The 15,965-nt window shown below is 40.9% G+C and overlaps 1 protein-coding gene across 2 annotated transcripts in view; it reads left to right on the top strand.

Annotated features, from left to right (window-relative positions):
* The first annotated feature begins 4,574 nt into the window (after window positions 1–4,574).
* Window positions 4,575–15,965, top strand: part of LOC104138502 (alpha-2,8-sialyltransferase 8E) — a 72,853-nt gene continuing 61,462 nt past the window's right edge. For both annotated transcript variants that reach the window (XM_009666142.2, XM_009666141.2), the window contains exon 1: window positions 4,575–4,673. The gene's annotated coding sequence lies outside the window, so the exon portion shown is untranslated. The remainder of the gene's footprint in view (window positions 4,674–15,965) is intronic.

Raw genomic sequence — 15,965 nt, 5'->3', positions numbered from 1 at the left:
TGTTTCTGGGTGCAGATAGGATAGTTATGAGGGCTCTCTGTCTAGTCTCTCATTCTTCCAGTGAGTCCCATCATCTCACATAACTTTTTCTTGCTGCACCTAGCAGCAATCATAGCCAGTTTATTATAATGATGGCTGTAAAAGATAGCATTAAAGAAAAGACTCTTTGGGGGGGAAAGGCATTGGCTGTGATGCTGAACAATTGTTTGTGGTCAGCTGTTTACAAACTAGTATTTTTCATTTTATAAACAGAAGGGCATTTTTTATAACCTCCCTCTCCTCTAGTGCTCCCTGAGATCTGAAAAATAGTATTTCCCTGGCATACTGAGGTTCCCTCAGGTTTCCACAGTCACGGCAGAGCAGACAATTTTGTCAGTGATGTATGAGGCAGAGTAGAATCCAACCCACTCTTTGAAGTTTGCATTTAGTCGTAATGCCAGCAGGCCTATGAGCTTGTTTTTGCCATTAGTGGGAGCAGATAGGCACTTTTTCTTATCCTTAGCTTGAGTGTGTTTCATAATAAAATCCTTTAGGACATGGACATTATGTTTAAAAAGAAAAAGAGAAAAAAAGAAAAAGGAAGAACTTCTTGGTTAGGAACTGAGGAAAAATCAGTGCCATATGTCTTTCTAGGCTGAAATACAACAGGGTGCAGTAAGGCAAAGATTGTGGAAGGACCCTGTTGTGCTTGGCTGCTGAAAAGCATACGGTGCAATAGTATTCCAGCTCTGACTGTGAATTTTCCTCTTGTCTTCTCTGGCAAATGTGATAGTTTTAATATATATGCAACTATTCCATTTGTACCTTGGAACAGAGTGCTGCTCCATCATCAAAACTACCTATTAGGTCAGGCAGGTCCCTCCTCAGAGATAACCTCAGAAGAAACAGAGAAGAGTTATGAACAATTTCCCCTCAAATTGCCTGAACAACCTTTATATGGAGAAGAGGTTACAGAGGCTTGGATTTCAATGGCCATACTGGAGATTTTAGGATGCTGGAATTCCAGGAAAAGGAATCTCTCCCCACCTTGAAGCAGTAGCTACTCCAAAGAAAATCAGCAGCACTGATCCTCAGCTGTTTTTTGTGCCTTTGCAGAATTGCTGAGATGCTTTCGGTTTGGTGTCAGGGCTTTCTTCATAGCCTTGGAGGGGATGGCATGGAAAGTGTTATATTTCAGAGTTTATTATTTTTTGTTTAACTTTCCCAGTGTACTCTGCAGGGCACGATTCTGTGGAAGTGTGAGCAAAACCCTAATTCCCGTCTTCCTGCTCTCCTGTTCTTGACCCGGCAAGTCTAGGACTACAAACAGAGCTTCACATCTCCAGGGACAGCCTTTGTGTGGAGCCCAGTGAAATGCTTCAGATACATGTGTAATCAGAGATTATAATGAAAAGTAGAAGCTGTTATACCGGATTCAGTATCTTCTTTCAGTATCAGGTCAGTGTACTGAAGGGTTGTTTCTGACTGAGTCTGATGCTTGCAGCTTCTGAGGAAGAAAGCATAAATTTTGGCACTGGGCAGTACTGAAATAGCAAGCCTATCCTGGGAAGTTTGTAACCATAAACAGTGTAATGGCTGGTTTCAATTCTGAAGCTGGAAGAGGTCTTATGTCTCCTAAAACATATTATTATTATCTCTAGCGCTATTATCCATAATGTAACTGCAGGTTTTTGCATTGTCCAATCCTCTCTAAAAATCCTATTAGGCTTTTGACCTCTATGGTTTCTATCTGCACAAAATCCCTTACAGCAAAATTAATCCCTGCAAAATTCTCTTTATGGTTGCTACTGAGGGCATTCCTCACTGAGGAATGTACTGAGGGTATTCCTAAGCTGCAGGCTTCCTGTATTTTGGTGTCCAAATGGTTAGCCTGTATACACAATGGGAAGCTAAGTTTGCCAGCGTGGCTGAAAGGAAGTTGTGGACACATACTTGGGCCCAAGTCTGTAATCTGCCTGCTTTGCTTCGATGTGATTGTAGTATGGCTTTAAGTAGCAGAGCTGAAATACAGAGTTGTTCACTATGTTTCTAGAACTAGCTGTACTGCTGTCTCTCTTCTTCTTTACCGTACCTTCTTATATCCTCCTTGCCTGTTGCTCCTAGAAGCTGAAAAGTCAAACTAATGCAAACTAACTCAAACTCATGCAAAGTAGATGCAAAATAGAGTATTGCAGATTCTGTCATAAGGTGGAGTCTGAGTTGCGCTTCCAGGCAGTGACTCGTAAGCATCGCTTGGTGTGACTTAGATGTGGCACGCAGAGCATTCATCAGATCGTTTGTCCACCCTAGTCCTGTACCGTTGTTGATACCTGTATAGACTGGTTGAGTGAACTGGGCATCGTCATCCCTGTTATGTTTCTATTCTAGACAAAACATTTTCCCTAAGATTCACAAATGTTGAGCAAGGAACAATTGGCCCCGTTTATGGGAATGTCGTTTGTGACATTAATAGCGAAATGGCTATTCCCTTGCTTTCCCATCAAGTGTGTGCTCTATTAGCATGCTGCATCTGCTGAGTTTATAATTCTGTTTTGTTTCGCATTTTATTGATTTTCTCTGTGGTCAGAGCACAATCAGAGCAAGAGAAGGTAACAAGGGTTTCTAACAATGACAGTGGGCACCATGGTGTTGATAGCGGTGTACGTAGGCAGCAGTAGCACCTCATCTTGTCCATGCGCATGAGGATCAGATCTCTTCAGTACCTTGTGCATACACCTTTACAGAATTTTCCACATTGATGTCTTCTAACCTGCTTTGCTTCCTTGAGGGATCTCTCACTGCGAATAATCATTCTTGAGATACTTCGTCTGAACCTGCCGTGCCTCCTTTATCTTCTGGATCTGATGAAAATAGAGTCTTCTCCCTTTCCTTTTTACTGTCTTTTGTAGAAGAAGAAACAAAATTCTCCAAAATTAAGAGGTGTCACCATCAGGAGTTTATAATCCCTTCTGTCTACCTTCTGCTGGCCCACTGTTATCTGGTGTGGGGGCGAATTAAAGGCTGAAGTCATGTTTCTGGTAAGACTAAGCTCAGCAAGGAGTAAAAGGAGAGGTATACAGAGCAAACCTTCAGAGTTCTCACAAAAAAACCCAGCTCTTATCTAATGAGAAACATGCTGATAAGCTGTTGGGCTCAGAGGTGAGTTTACTGTGGAAACTGCAAACTCCTTACAACCTCTGGCTGTACCCAATCAAGTGTATACTACTGGTTGGGTGACAGAGAATCATATGCATCGTTTTCACTCCTCTTCTGTTTTCCCCCAGAATCCCTGCAAATGTGTCTGGCCTGATACCTACCTGCTTTCCATACCGATGACAAAGTTGGTAGCCTGACTGATTTTCCTGCATTAGAGAGTCCAAATTTAGTTGCGGTGTGTTTTAAACAGAATGAGTTGTCCAAAGCTTGGGAAAGGCACTTCCTAAGTAAAAATTTCAAATAAATTGATAGATAAGTTATGACAGAATTATAGGGATTGCAAATCGTACCAGAAATGGAGAAGTCCTGCAATGTAATTTCTTGCCCGTCATCTTATGTGCGTGAGTGTTTGCTAACCAGGCTTGCATATTTCAAGGCTTTAGCCAGCTTTAAAACTTCAAAGCTGGTTTGAGGTGTAAAATGTGATAGGAGTTGATAAGGTAGGGACATCGCTCCAGGTGTCATCAGCAATCTGTTGTTATTGTTCAGTCATACTGCAGATCTACCTGGAGGCTTTTAGCAGGAGCAGAAAGCTGCTGCTTTGCTCTCTGTTTTAAACAAACAGGGGCAGGCAGTCCTGGCCTCAATTAGCTATTAATCTAATAGCCCAGTTTTAGCAAATTTTTACCCATTTTGTAGGTTAAAAAGTTACAGTACTCATGTGAATGGCCTCAAACTAGTCAGTATCTGAGTGAAGTTACTCCTGAGACAAAGAGATTGCAGGATCAACGTGTAGATTCAGGGTTTAACCCAAAATTATGCAGGAAAGAAATCTCCTTTTTTTTTTTTTTTTTTGCCTTTCAGCATTCATACCTATAAAAGGTTGAATTGATTTAGAACTTTGTTCACATTTTTAGAAAAACAAATCTCTTCCAAGATGGACTAAATGCCTTTAGATATGAAAATAAGGCTTGATATTAGAAATGCAGATGTGAGACATTTTATTGACTACCGGGGATTTCAGTGCCCCTGGAGCAACCTGAAGGAGCTTTTTCCAGCAAAGGCAAACATTTAGCTTAAGAAAGAGGCTTCCACCAACACAAACAGCTGGTTTTTTTCACATAGAAGAAAAGCTGCTAGAGAAATAGGTTAGAGAGTGAATAAAAAGGCTTAAAGTCAGAGGTGAAGCTGCCCTTCCTGGCCACCCCTGCCCTGCTTCTTCTCTGCAAACATCCCTTGTAAGTACTTCACTTAAGCACAGGAGGGTTTTCCAGCTCATGATGCAATAGCCAAGGCAGGGGGTGGGTTTGGTGGGCTGGGCTGAAATTTAACATCAGGAGGAGACTGAAACCTAGCATTGGTGGAAGCTGTGTGTGATGCAGAGGTGAAGGCTGGATCTGGCTTAAGGCTTAGGGGAGGTGAAGGAGGGGGCAGCCAGCGAAAGAGCCAAAGAAGCAGGAGTCCATGAGTGGCAGTGGAGGAGAAACTGAGAGGGGGAATCTGGCATAACAGGAGTGCAGCCACAGCACTTGTAGAAGGTAAATAAGTAATCACAGTAAAATAAGGGGCATTTTTGCAATTTGATTGGAAAACGTCTGATTGCTGCCGCTCTCCTGCTCTGGCTGGATTTCTTGCAGCTGGTATGCGCTGTGCTCTCTACAGCACGCTTCTGATCTATTTGTGCAAAGCCTTACAAGAAATCTAGATCTGTGGTGTTCCACATTGATCTAAAGGCTTTGTTAAAAATGTGAATCAGCTCCAAACATGAAAGAATTAGTTTTCAAATTATGACTTTTAAAGTAAAATACATGTGTGTGCGTGAAAACAGGAAGGAGTTCAGAGAAAGCCATGGCACATCTGTAATATGCATGCATGTTATGGGAGAGGGGATCGCAAGCAAAAAATCACTTGGAATTAGCTGATGAACTTCATGTATGCTTTAGAATGTTTCCTTTAGGTGTGTTGGTAAGGTGTTAACACTTGCACTGAAAATAGCATCCAAAAATCTTAGTATATTTAACTAACTCTAATATGTAAGGGACTGGTATGGAACTACAGAAGCAGGAAATAAAGAGTGACGATAATGTAAAATGACTGCGTAGTGAAGTATAAACAAATAAGAAGTCAAATTTAGTCCTATCAAATCTGACTCAGATACAGACTTGCCTGAACTTGACTACTCTGGGATTGCAGGGTGTTTTTTCCCTGTGCTATCTAAATAGTATTTGAACATTGTGCAGATGCTGCCAAGTTAATCAAATGAATAAGCCTTTGAGCATGAGCGGGAGTTTTAAGCATGAGTGATCAGGGCATTTGCTGAGGCTGCATGTCATGTGAGACCCCATTAAACTAAATTAAATAGCAGCGCAAATCATCCAGTGTGTGGATGGGAATGAGAGGAGAAAGGAACCTAGATCTTAACATCTGACCCTACAAATCTGTCGCTCACTCTGCCCTTGAAGAGAGAGATTTAAGATCTTATTTCCTGCTTCCATCTGAATCTCTGATCTAGAATTATCCACCAGTTTGTTGAGAGATTGCAATAATGAATCTTCCTCACAGCCAGGGGAGGTTGCTAGCAGCATTGCACCTCTCTGACATTACATGCTCTAATTACATGCAAGGTTTTTATGAGTGCTGCAACATCATAGAAAAGAGAACAAGATAAATTCCAGGTTTTCCACAAGTGACCTAGGATTTCCTAGATAAACTCCAATAGAGAAAAAGCAGCTTGTTCCTTTTTACGCTTGTCTCATGTGCCATAAAAAATACTTAGGTCTTCCTGCAGGAGTGCGGAAGCCCCAAGCACAGGCTCTATCTAGTACTTGCAGTTCATAGCTCTGTAGAGGAATGGTGCATCATCCATATCCTAATGTAGCCTTGCTTTGAGGAACTAAATGTCTCTCCAAGTACCTGTCAGTATTATGTTCAGTGCCGTTTTGCACCCTGTTTCTGGGGAGATGTGCTAATCCCCATCTAAAGGCCAGCACATTTATGTACGTAACCACCTTCCTGAAAGACAAACTAGGCTTTTTTTCACAGATATCAGAATGAGATATTTGAGTAGAGTGCTTAGGTGTAGTATTTTGATTTAACGGGAACTTAACAGCTTGATTTATGCTCAAAGATGATCCAAAGGTTGGAATGGGCAGGGCCAAAACAAGCTTGGTTTCAGATCAGTATATAGAAGTATTATGAATAGTAACAAGCACCTAAGCCTGTTTCTAGAATACTTCTAAGAAAATTTCTAAAGCAGAGGAATTAGTGCATCAGGACAGCAGGTATTTTTGATCATCAGTGTTGCTTTCCTCCAGATCTAATTTCTTATAGATTAGCAAAGAAAACATCTACTTTTGCAGAGAGATTTTATTTTTGGTTGTTATTCTGTGTACTATAATATTAACTTATCTTTAGAAGTCTAGTTCATATGTTAGACACAAGTTTGTATTTCTGAAGTATTGAAAAATAGTTGTCTTTTCAGCTGAAATTTTTCCTTTGAAAGTAAGTGAAAGAAGGTGAGGAGTCAGCATTTGCATTTGTGTAGCATCTTGCCTCACAGGATATAGAAGCACTTTGCAAAAAGTTAGCACTTTGCAAAAAAAAAAAAAAAAAAGAAAAAAAGCACTAAGCTACCCGTCATCCAAGGAAGATTCAGTAAAAGACTGTGTGATGCTTACAGATCTTTCACCCGCTTGACTGAATGTGATGCAGTAGATGCAGCTAGGAATCTCTTGAGTCTTAGGATTTACACTGGAAACTTGGAAAATGGAAAAGGATCTGTCAGCCTATCTCATTAAACAGTTCAGTTGCTAATTTTTCTGACCTATAGTCATTGTTTACTCTAGATGATACTCAGGGAACAGTGCATGAAGGAAGGGACAACCTTTAGTATTTGCAAAGTTGCCATATAGCTTTTAGAGCTAAAGTCTAACCGTCTAGCTTTGCCAGTTGGATCAGTGTGAGAGACAGTATTTGAATGCAGATTAATTAGAATAACCCCCTTTTTTTTTAAGTTCAGGGAACATCAGCTTGCTAATTTTACTGCTAGCTCCTTTTCAGGACAGCTTTTACTTAGGAAGTGTTTTTTGAATTGGGATGCTGGGGGAGTATATTAGGTCACTATAAGTCACGGAATAGAGATGTAATTAGTAGTTCATCAGTCTGGCTTAGATGCAGCAAGTGGCCTAAGCATGAACTGAGTATGGAATCACATACGAGTGGCTGTCCAAGCGCTTCTGAAACCAAGAGCTTGTACCACTGAACACAAATACCTCATCTTTTGGCAGTAAGCCACATAACCTGTTAGAGGGCCTAATGCTACAATTCCTACCATGTGAGCAAGCATCTTGCCTCTTGTGCGACCCATGTACATACATCTTTGTCAAATGAGTGTCCGGGAAACTCACATATGGGTGCCATGGTCAAATGACCCGTGTGAGAGAGATTCAGGAAAGAGGATGCCGGGAGGTGTTGCAGGCCAGGTGAGTTATTCTAATGGGACAGAGAGTCACAGACCAAGAAAATGACTTTTTATTGTGTTTGCTCGTCATCATCACTTATAATCCTTAACCTTCCAATGATTTCCCAAAGAATTAGGATGTGTTTGCCTTACAAAACTCTCAGGAATGTGATTCTTACAATTTGGACATTTAGATGTGAAAGGAATTGTTGTAAAATATTTAAAGTTATTGTTTATAGCTATCATTTAAGTCTCTGTTAGGAAAACCGGCTTTGATTTATATATGAAAAACAGTTTACTAAAAACCTCATGGGGATCTCACCAGAGAGAATGTAGACCCAGCAAGGAGCTTTTAACTCTCCTTTTAAAGAACAGAAAGAGTACAAGCTCTGAAGTGAAATCTCATGCCACCGTCTTTGCCCTTTAGTGCTAAGTTAGAAGAGCGTCTTTTTGTGTGACAAGTTCAAATACTGACAGTATTTCTGCATTCTTCTGCTGCTTGTGTGGTTTTAGCAAAATTTCTCTTAGTCCTATACAACTGGACAAATCAGCAGTCCCAATTTGTGAACTGTTATATATATCCTGACTCAAGGCCTGAGAAAGAAATAGATGTTGGCGTTGTTTTTACTCAGAATGTAAGAACTATGTGCTCTGTTACCAGTTCTGTTTTGCTGCTACTTCTAATATCCTTTAAGTGATTTCCTGTGCAAAAGTTGTGTGATCATTTTCTTTGCTGGAGGGACTGTTTGTTTCATGTGATCCAGGGATACATTTCAGTATTTTGTAGTTGCTAAACTATAAACTGGTACCTTCTCTTTTAAAGCAGTTTCTTGCATTTTAATCGTATTAATTTTATAGCTAATTTTAAAATTACATTACTATTAATATTTAAATTCAAATATATTTTTCAGAGTCCAAGTAAGGGACTTGTATCTATCAATACTTTTCTTTCTTGTGCCATACAATGTATGACATTTCCAGAGCACAACAGTTCGTTCAGAAAAAAAAAAGCAAATGTTATTCAGTTTTAGTGGATGTTGTTGTTTGTACATAGGTAGAAATGAGATACAGATAACTCGTCCAGTTAAGGGTATCACATTTTTGGAAATGTGATTACAGCCAGCAGAATTTTTTAGCCTATGCAGCTCCCTAGACCTGCAGCTGAAATTGATATACTTTCCAGTTTCGCAGCTAATAATAAAAATGCTGATTTCAAAGGGCATATTCAAATTATTCTAGGTATCTATCCCCTTCACACCTCAACAGATCTTTTTTTTTTACAAGAAGTCTGTATTCTTTACGATGAGACCCCCCAAATATTACTACATTATACGTGGCAGTGACCCACAGCTTTTCGTGTCCTATGCTCTGATTTTAAAATCACTTGAAAACCAAGAATTTTTTTTTGCAAAAAATTTTAGGCTCAGCAAAGCTGGCATGGCTCTTACCTGCTCTCCATCTAAGCTTTTGACATCTCTTAAGGCTTAGAACAGGATGGGAGGTATTAGTTAGGCAAATGAATGAACAGCAGTGTTTTTCCTAATGTGGACAAAAATAAAGTTTTGAATTTGGGTTGCAAGTAAATTGTTGGTGTTTCTAGACCTCTGGACTCATTAGATTTTTTGGATCACTTATAATAAATTATTTTTTAATGATATTTTCTACAGTTGATTGATTAGTTTCTGGCGTCACTACATAGCTAGATAGAGTAGAAAAAAAAAATCTGTCCTGAGACAAATTACTGAAGTTCTATAGAATCTCAATGCAATTTTATTAAACGGACTTCATTCAAATACTGGAACAGGCTGCTAAGCGAGACTCTGGAATCTCCATCCTTGGAGATGCTCAGAACTTGACTGGATAAGCCCTGATTTAATTTCAGAGTAGGCCTTGCTTTGGGTGGCAGGTTGGGCTAGAGGGCCTCTGCAGACTTCTTCCATCCTAAATTAATCTGTGATTTTATGAGTCTTTGACTCTATGAATGAGAGTTTAAATCCCATTTTAGACAAGGAATCTCATAATTTTAGTTGAGTAGATATGTTACCCTGATCTTAGCTTCTGTTACATATTCAGGGAGTATTTGGCCAATATTAGTACTCTCAGTTTGTGCTTCCATGTTCACCATTCATTCCATAAAGCTTCAGCTTGATACCTCTCCTTTCTTCCAGACTTTGTTGAGTGATGACGAAGTTTTAAATGTTGATATTTAGATGAAAAGATCCTATTTTTTTTAGTTTCTCTCCCTACCAATAATAACTAGAATGCTTTTTAAAAGAGGAAAGAAAAAAAAATGGAAATTTAGGAAGACAGGAAGACAGCTTGGAGGTACCACCATCTTCTGCGCACTGGGTTTAATCTGTGTTACGTATTGTAGTCTTGGCTCTGCCTGTTCCGCATTACGTGGTCTTGAGCAAGCCACCTCATCTCTGGGTTCCTTAACCTGCCTGTGGCTTGGGCACCAAACTTTCTACAGATGTGTCAGTGCTTCAGGCATCCAGTCAGTGTGGAGGTCAGGGGCAGGGGAATTCACTTACGGGAGGACTGAGCCCAGTCCAGGTGCCAAGCTACAAAGGTCAAGGAAGGCTGGCAAATTGTGACATATGAGGCTGCAATGCATTTTCTAGGCACATACCTGCTCTTCTGCATCACTTTGTTTACTCATGGTGCCCCATTTTGGTGTGGAGTAGTAGTCAAAGTAGCTACAGATGTCTCAAAAAAGAAGTGAGTCAGGCCTTATTCACCTCTCAGTAATCTGATGGCATTTTATTAGGAGTTTCCACATTGTCTTTGGTGAACTTTGAGTCAGGTCTTAAGACTGGGATTAATCTCACTTAGTTTTAGTTGTAAAGAAGCTAGATACCTAGTCTATGCTAACTGTTTAATCACATTTTGTCTTGGGCACACTCATAGCAAGAACCAGTGCGTGTTTCCTCCAGAAGGAATGATAGATTTTATTTTTTTAAAATTTCATTTCAGAAATAGCACAGTAAATATCACTAATTAGGTGTATATATAATTCATGATGTGAAAACTGAACATTAATTGAATTTTACATCTGCTACTGTTAATATGATGTGAGATGTTTTTCTCCTTCTGTATAATGTGACCCCTAAAAACTTTATTTTCTGTTATTTGCAGTAAACAGAACAAAGTCCCACAGATAAAGCAGAGTAGTGCCTGCACTCTGGAAGTTGGGCATGCAGAAAGAGTGCAGTTGGACCATGAACTTTAACAGCTGGCTATGTTTTTATGCAAATTTTTGGAGGAAGGCTATCTGATACGCTTTGGTGTATCATTTACAATAAAGATAATATTTGAGTGAATGGACATTTTGTGCTAAGAGTTATCTGTCTGAATAAAAAACAGAGGCTTGTAGTTCTCATTATTCTGCATTTAGGACATTTCCCAAAATGGTTCCCAGGGAAACCATTAAGGTAGCATTTGAAGATTATATGTGAGAAAATATGATAAAGCAGAGTGGTAGGCAGAATCTCTTACTAAAGCCTCTGAAAGTGAGTGAATAACCCTAACCATTAAGTAGATGTGACATGGAGGTTCCTATTAGTGAACTAAGGACCTAAGAATTGATCCTAAGAGTATGCAGAGAATTAAATGTTACAAAGCAAAGTGATTTAGACATGTGACATGTGGTGTTTTCAGCCTACATAATACTTTAATCCTCAAACCCACTGTTCTAAAACCATCAGCTATGGTTAATCATATGAGTTAATCAGGAATTTTTACAGTGTAGACTGAAACAGCTGGTTCACTCCTTTTTTCCAATTAAATTTTGCTACCAACTACATTGCCAACCTATTTAGCTGTGAATTTGGATTCAGCAGGTAACTTGGATCCTCCTTGGACTGCAGGCCTTATCAAAATTTGTCCTTCACTTAGATTCTGAGACTCATTTGCTATCAGCTGGTTACATTTTCCCCTGCACATTCACTAGTCTATAGTAAGAGAATCATTTTTTAAGTGTTTTGGTGTGTTATATAATGGTTTTATCTAATATAGTGTTTTCGAGAAGTCTGCACAGAGCTGAGTCATTGTTCCTAGCCCAATCCTGTATCTGAGCCATTCCATAGGATGTGGGATTTTGCTCTCTGCTGGCTCACTCCCTTTAACTGGTGCTTCCTGACTTCCGAAATCCCCTCTAGCTTCTTACACCTACTGCTTCAGAGCTTCCCTTATGCTGGATGAGGGGGCAGTTAACCTGGGCTTCTAGTTTAAGCCCTCCTGGGGAGAAGCAGGAAGGCAGCCTGTGGATCGCATGCTGAGCGACGCAATTTCTTTATTACTGTCATTAGCACTGAGAAGCTACAGATCTTTGGAAAATAACCCATGCCTTGATGCTCACCATCCATTCTGAGTCAGCTCTAGCTCCATGTATCTGTGAGGAGATGCCATAGTGTCAAGATAGGCAGAGTCCTTCCTGTCTTTTCTCTCTCTCTTGCCTGGCTCTTTTTTTTTTTTTTTTTTTTTTCCGCATGTGGCAGCGGGTGTTCCTCACTCCAAAGAAAAGCTGTTATCCTCCAATGTTAGGCCAGCACTTGAGCAATAGTCAATCAGTGGGCTTAGCTTGCTCCATGAGGTCTTTTCGAGTCAATGAATGAATGAAGCGTTTAGTAGCTTTCCTGGGGAAGGAAACATCATAATAACGTGCTGTGGCCGGAGTTGGCTTCAGCGTCACTACAGTGACCCGAAATGGTAGTTACAGGAAAATTAAGCTCATAGACAGTGTCCAGTTTGGCCACATGGATAAAAGTCTTCATCCAAAGGCAGCACTGAAAGACTCTTGCTTGCTACTGACTCCTGCCACTGAAAGCTTTTCCCACCTGGAGCTGGCAGGTCTGGTCCTCTCTTGCATGGATGATGTGAAGCACACTGCTGGCTGCCCTTTCTCCTGTGCTGGTACATCCCTCTCTGACCCCCACAAAAATTCTCCGCTGCACACAAGGCTTATTGTGAACTCCCTAGAGGACGGCGGTTCTCCATGGGCAGTGATGCCAGTTGGACAGGAGAGCTGCAGTGCAGCTGAGCTTTGTAGTAGGTGAATCCAGAACCAGTTTTTTTTTTTTGTTTGTTTTATGTGCCCTTAGCAGGGATGAACTCTTCTGCTCTCACTAGGTAGTGTTTCATTTTTCAGCAAAGATCCTTGTCTTTAAATAATTTGTTCCTTTTTAGGTCATGGTCATATCAACTCCAGACATAACAAAAAATAAAGTTAATACCTCAGTTGTTTATTGTCCTTTAAGAACCTGTTTAAGAACCTCTGAAGCTCATGGTTACTTATTTTGCTTGAATCTCACACAGTAAAATACAGAAGAGTTTGTGTCCTTCAAAGCGACCTTAAATGGCAGTAGCACAAAGAAAGTAATCAGATGCCATTAGCAGCCTTCTGTTGGAATAGGCCAGCAAAATCTGTTGAAGATGCCTGGAGCTTTCTAGCGTCACTGTTGTTATTTTGTCCATAATTGCCCATCAGCAGCCTCACAACATCCAGCAAAGGCTCGTTCAGACACAGCATCACACTGTCAGCCCTACGCACCCTCACTTCCCACCCCACCAGCTTTTTAGCTAAGGCAAATTGAGGTCAAGCACCTCACCCAAGGTTACACAGTGAGGCAGTAGCTCTCCTGCGATTAAAACCCGTTATCTTTACATGGGCTCTTGTGCTTTTTGTCCTCACCACTGTGGGACATGTCTTTATCCTCCTACCTAGCTGGAAAACCAGCCTGGGCTGTGCAAAAATAGAGAGAGATGTGATATGTGTTGTCCAAAGAGTTCAGCGGGGCTTGTGTGGGAACGCCACAAGGAGTCACTTACTCAGGCCGTCATTTCACAAGCAATTTCAGCTGACGGAAGCCAGCATTGCTGTCCAAAGAGTCAGTCTTCACGCCCTTGCATCCCACTTTTGCCACTCATGCCTCCTTCCTAGCATCCCCCCTCCTGCTTTCTGGAAGCGTTTCTGTGGTTATGCAACGAAACTGGGCTAGGAAGCTGATCCACATGAAAACTAACTTTTTTTTTCCTACTGGATTTATTCTGATCTAGATTACCTCTCTGTTAGTCACCATACATCCATACAAACGCTAGTGTTCATATAAGGGAAGGGGCAGTGCGACACCAAAGATGGGTAGCTGAAAGCAGGAGCAGGAGAGGTTTGTCTTTTTCCGTGGTAATACCAGTTTAGGCCAGGTTAAAGTGCTCGTGATACTACAGCTTCATGCTATCTTGAGCCAGTAAAACCATTCTGTTCCGGCACACCATGACCGTTTCCATAAAGTAATCTATAGCCTCGAACAACTAGTTGGAACTGTTTGAGAAGGTGGCATTTTTTGAGGGGGTAGGGCCTGTTAGACCAGATGCTGTATCTCCATAAGTTGACTGTGCAGTTGTAAGAAAGTCATAAAAATCTTTCTGTACCCAAAATTACATATCTTAGGCTCTTCCGGAGTCAGAGCGTGCTGTGTCTCCCTGGGGTAGCATGCAAACAGCAACGTAGCGCACAGACCACGCTGCAGATGCAGAAAATGTGAGGTGAGGAGGAAAGGCCTTTGACAGCCTCCTCAAGCTGAGAGCCAAAGGTCTGAGCGGCAAAGGGAGCTGTTGTGCTTTGGGTGGTCGACTCGTCAGAACTTGTTTAGTAAAAAAAGAGAAAACGTTTCCCAAAGCTCCTTTTCTGGACTCTGGGCACATCTGTTGTATGTTCAGAAACGAAGTTAAAATAACGCAGGGGAAAAAAGTTAACTCCCCAAATTTAGGCATGGGGAAGGAGCGATATCCACCTTTGGCCATTGATTCCTAAGTGTGAAGGGGAAAATTTGACTCTCTAGCACACCCCAAAAGAGTTGGGCAAAAAGCATCTCCTGGTAGGAGTAGCCTAGCAGTAGCCTAGGTAGGACTAATGAGGGTTGTCACTAAGCATCTGTAAAGGACTGGAGCCCAAGCGAAACGAATCGGGAGATGTGGGGTTGACAAGGTCTGAAATAAGGATGGGAGCACAGAGAACATGACAATGTCACTTGGAGTCGAGCAGATACTCGTCTGCACTAAAACGTGTCTTCTGCTTAACTAAAGAACAAAATCTCTCTTCTGTGCTTGCTGCCAATTATGTTTGATTAATCAGGTTCGTATGGGGGTGTTTTCCTCCCTTCCATTGCTAACAGCATATTTTTCCATAAGTGATCTTAATCATGTTGCAGATAATTTATTGCCTGCAAGATGACAACTGCTCAAAACAGTTGCAATATTTTAGTTTTAGTAACTAATAAAATTCTTGTTGGAAAGCCATAAATACCTTTTCAAGATACGCCCCTCCCACCAAGTTCTTTACATATGTTAAAAGTAATCAGTGTGTGTGTTCCCAGAAAAAAAAAAGGGGAGTGGAATTAGTCTGATTTTGCTCCAGTGATTGATTGAAGTTTTCCTGCTGGAGTCCATCAGATGGTTTCAAGCCAGGGACCATTTATGTGTAATGCACCTGTTTCTAATAGCTCCCCCACCTCCGTAGAGACAGCTGCAGCAGAAAATCCTGTTCAGTCTGGGAAAAATACATCCCCCAGCCAGATGGGATCAAGCTGAGGCAGCTGTAGCCCAAGTCCCATGGGAAATACTACAAAAAGTGCAATAAAAATAATTAGTTAATGCTTTTTTTTAATCAGACATTGTAACAAACAGGAAAAAAACCCCGCTTCAAATAGCTATTCTGCATATCAGTTCAGTAAGATAATTGGATGCTTCTAAGGACTACTCCCAGCCTTCCTTTGCAGCTTCAAAAGATCTTGTGGGTGCTTGACTGGTTGCAGGATTAAGCATCTGCATGCCTCTCTCTGTAGCACTGATGGTAATGGAAGTAGGTTAAAGCCACATTGCACGTTAAATTTTGCTGTGAGAGAGAAAAAAAAAAGCAAGGCTGAAGTGATATAATAAAATGATTTCGGTTCTGTTTCCTCCCTTGAAAATCAAGGCTGACTCCCCTTGATTTAAATGGATATTGGCTTAGGTTCTGATTAAGTGGTAATGCAGAACCTGCCCAATGATTCAACTTTATGGGGATGTACAAATGAAAAATACTAGGCCAAATCCATCCCTGGCACCACTCAGTGAAATCTGGCATCTGCCCAGTCATTAGCTGCTTGTTGTTCAAGGGTTTCTGTGCTAGCCTTCAAAGGCAAGCAAGTGAAGATTTCATGTGTAGGCATTTTAATTCCTTTTCCTGAAGTGTTTGTAGCAAATAAAGCAGGACCAGGAGCTATAACCCCCGTAAGCTGTATTTGTTACTGACACAGCAGGGTGGTATTTAATCTGCAACAGAAAGTGATGACCAAAGGGTGAGATATAACCTAAAAAGCCAGGGCAGATTCTC

This window comes from Struthio camelus, chromosome W (genome assembly GCF_040807025.1).
Source record: "Struthio camelus isolate bStrCam1 chromosome W, bStrCam1.hap1, whole genome shotgun sequence".
Classification (NCBI taxonomy): Eukaryota; Metazoa; Chordata; class Aves; order Struthioniformes; family Struthionidae; genus Struthio; species Struthio camelus.
Note: the sequence above shows the minus strand (reverse complement) of the source record. Positions and strands in the feature narration are given on the sequence as shown.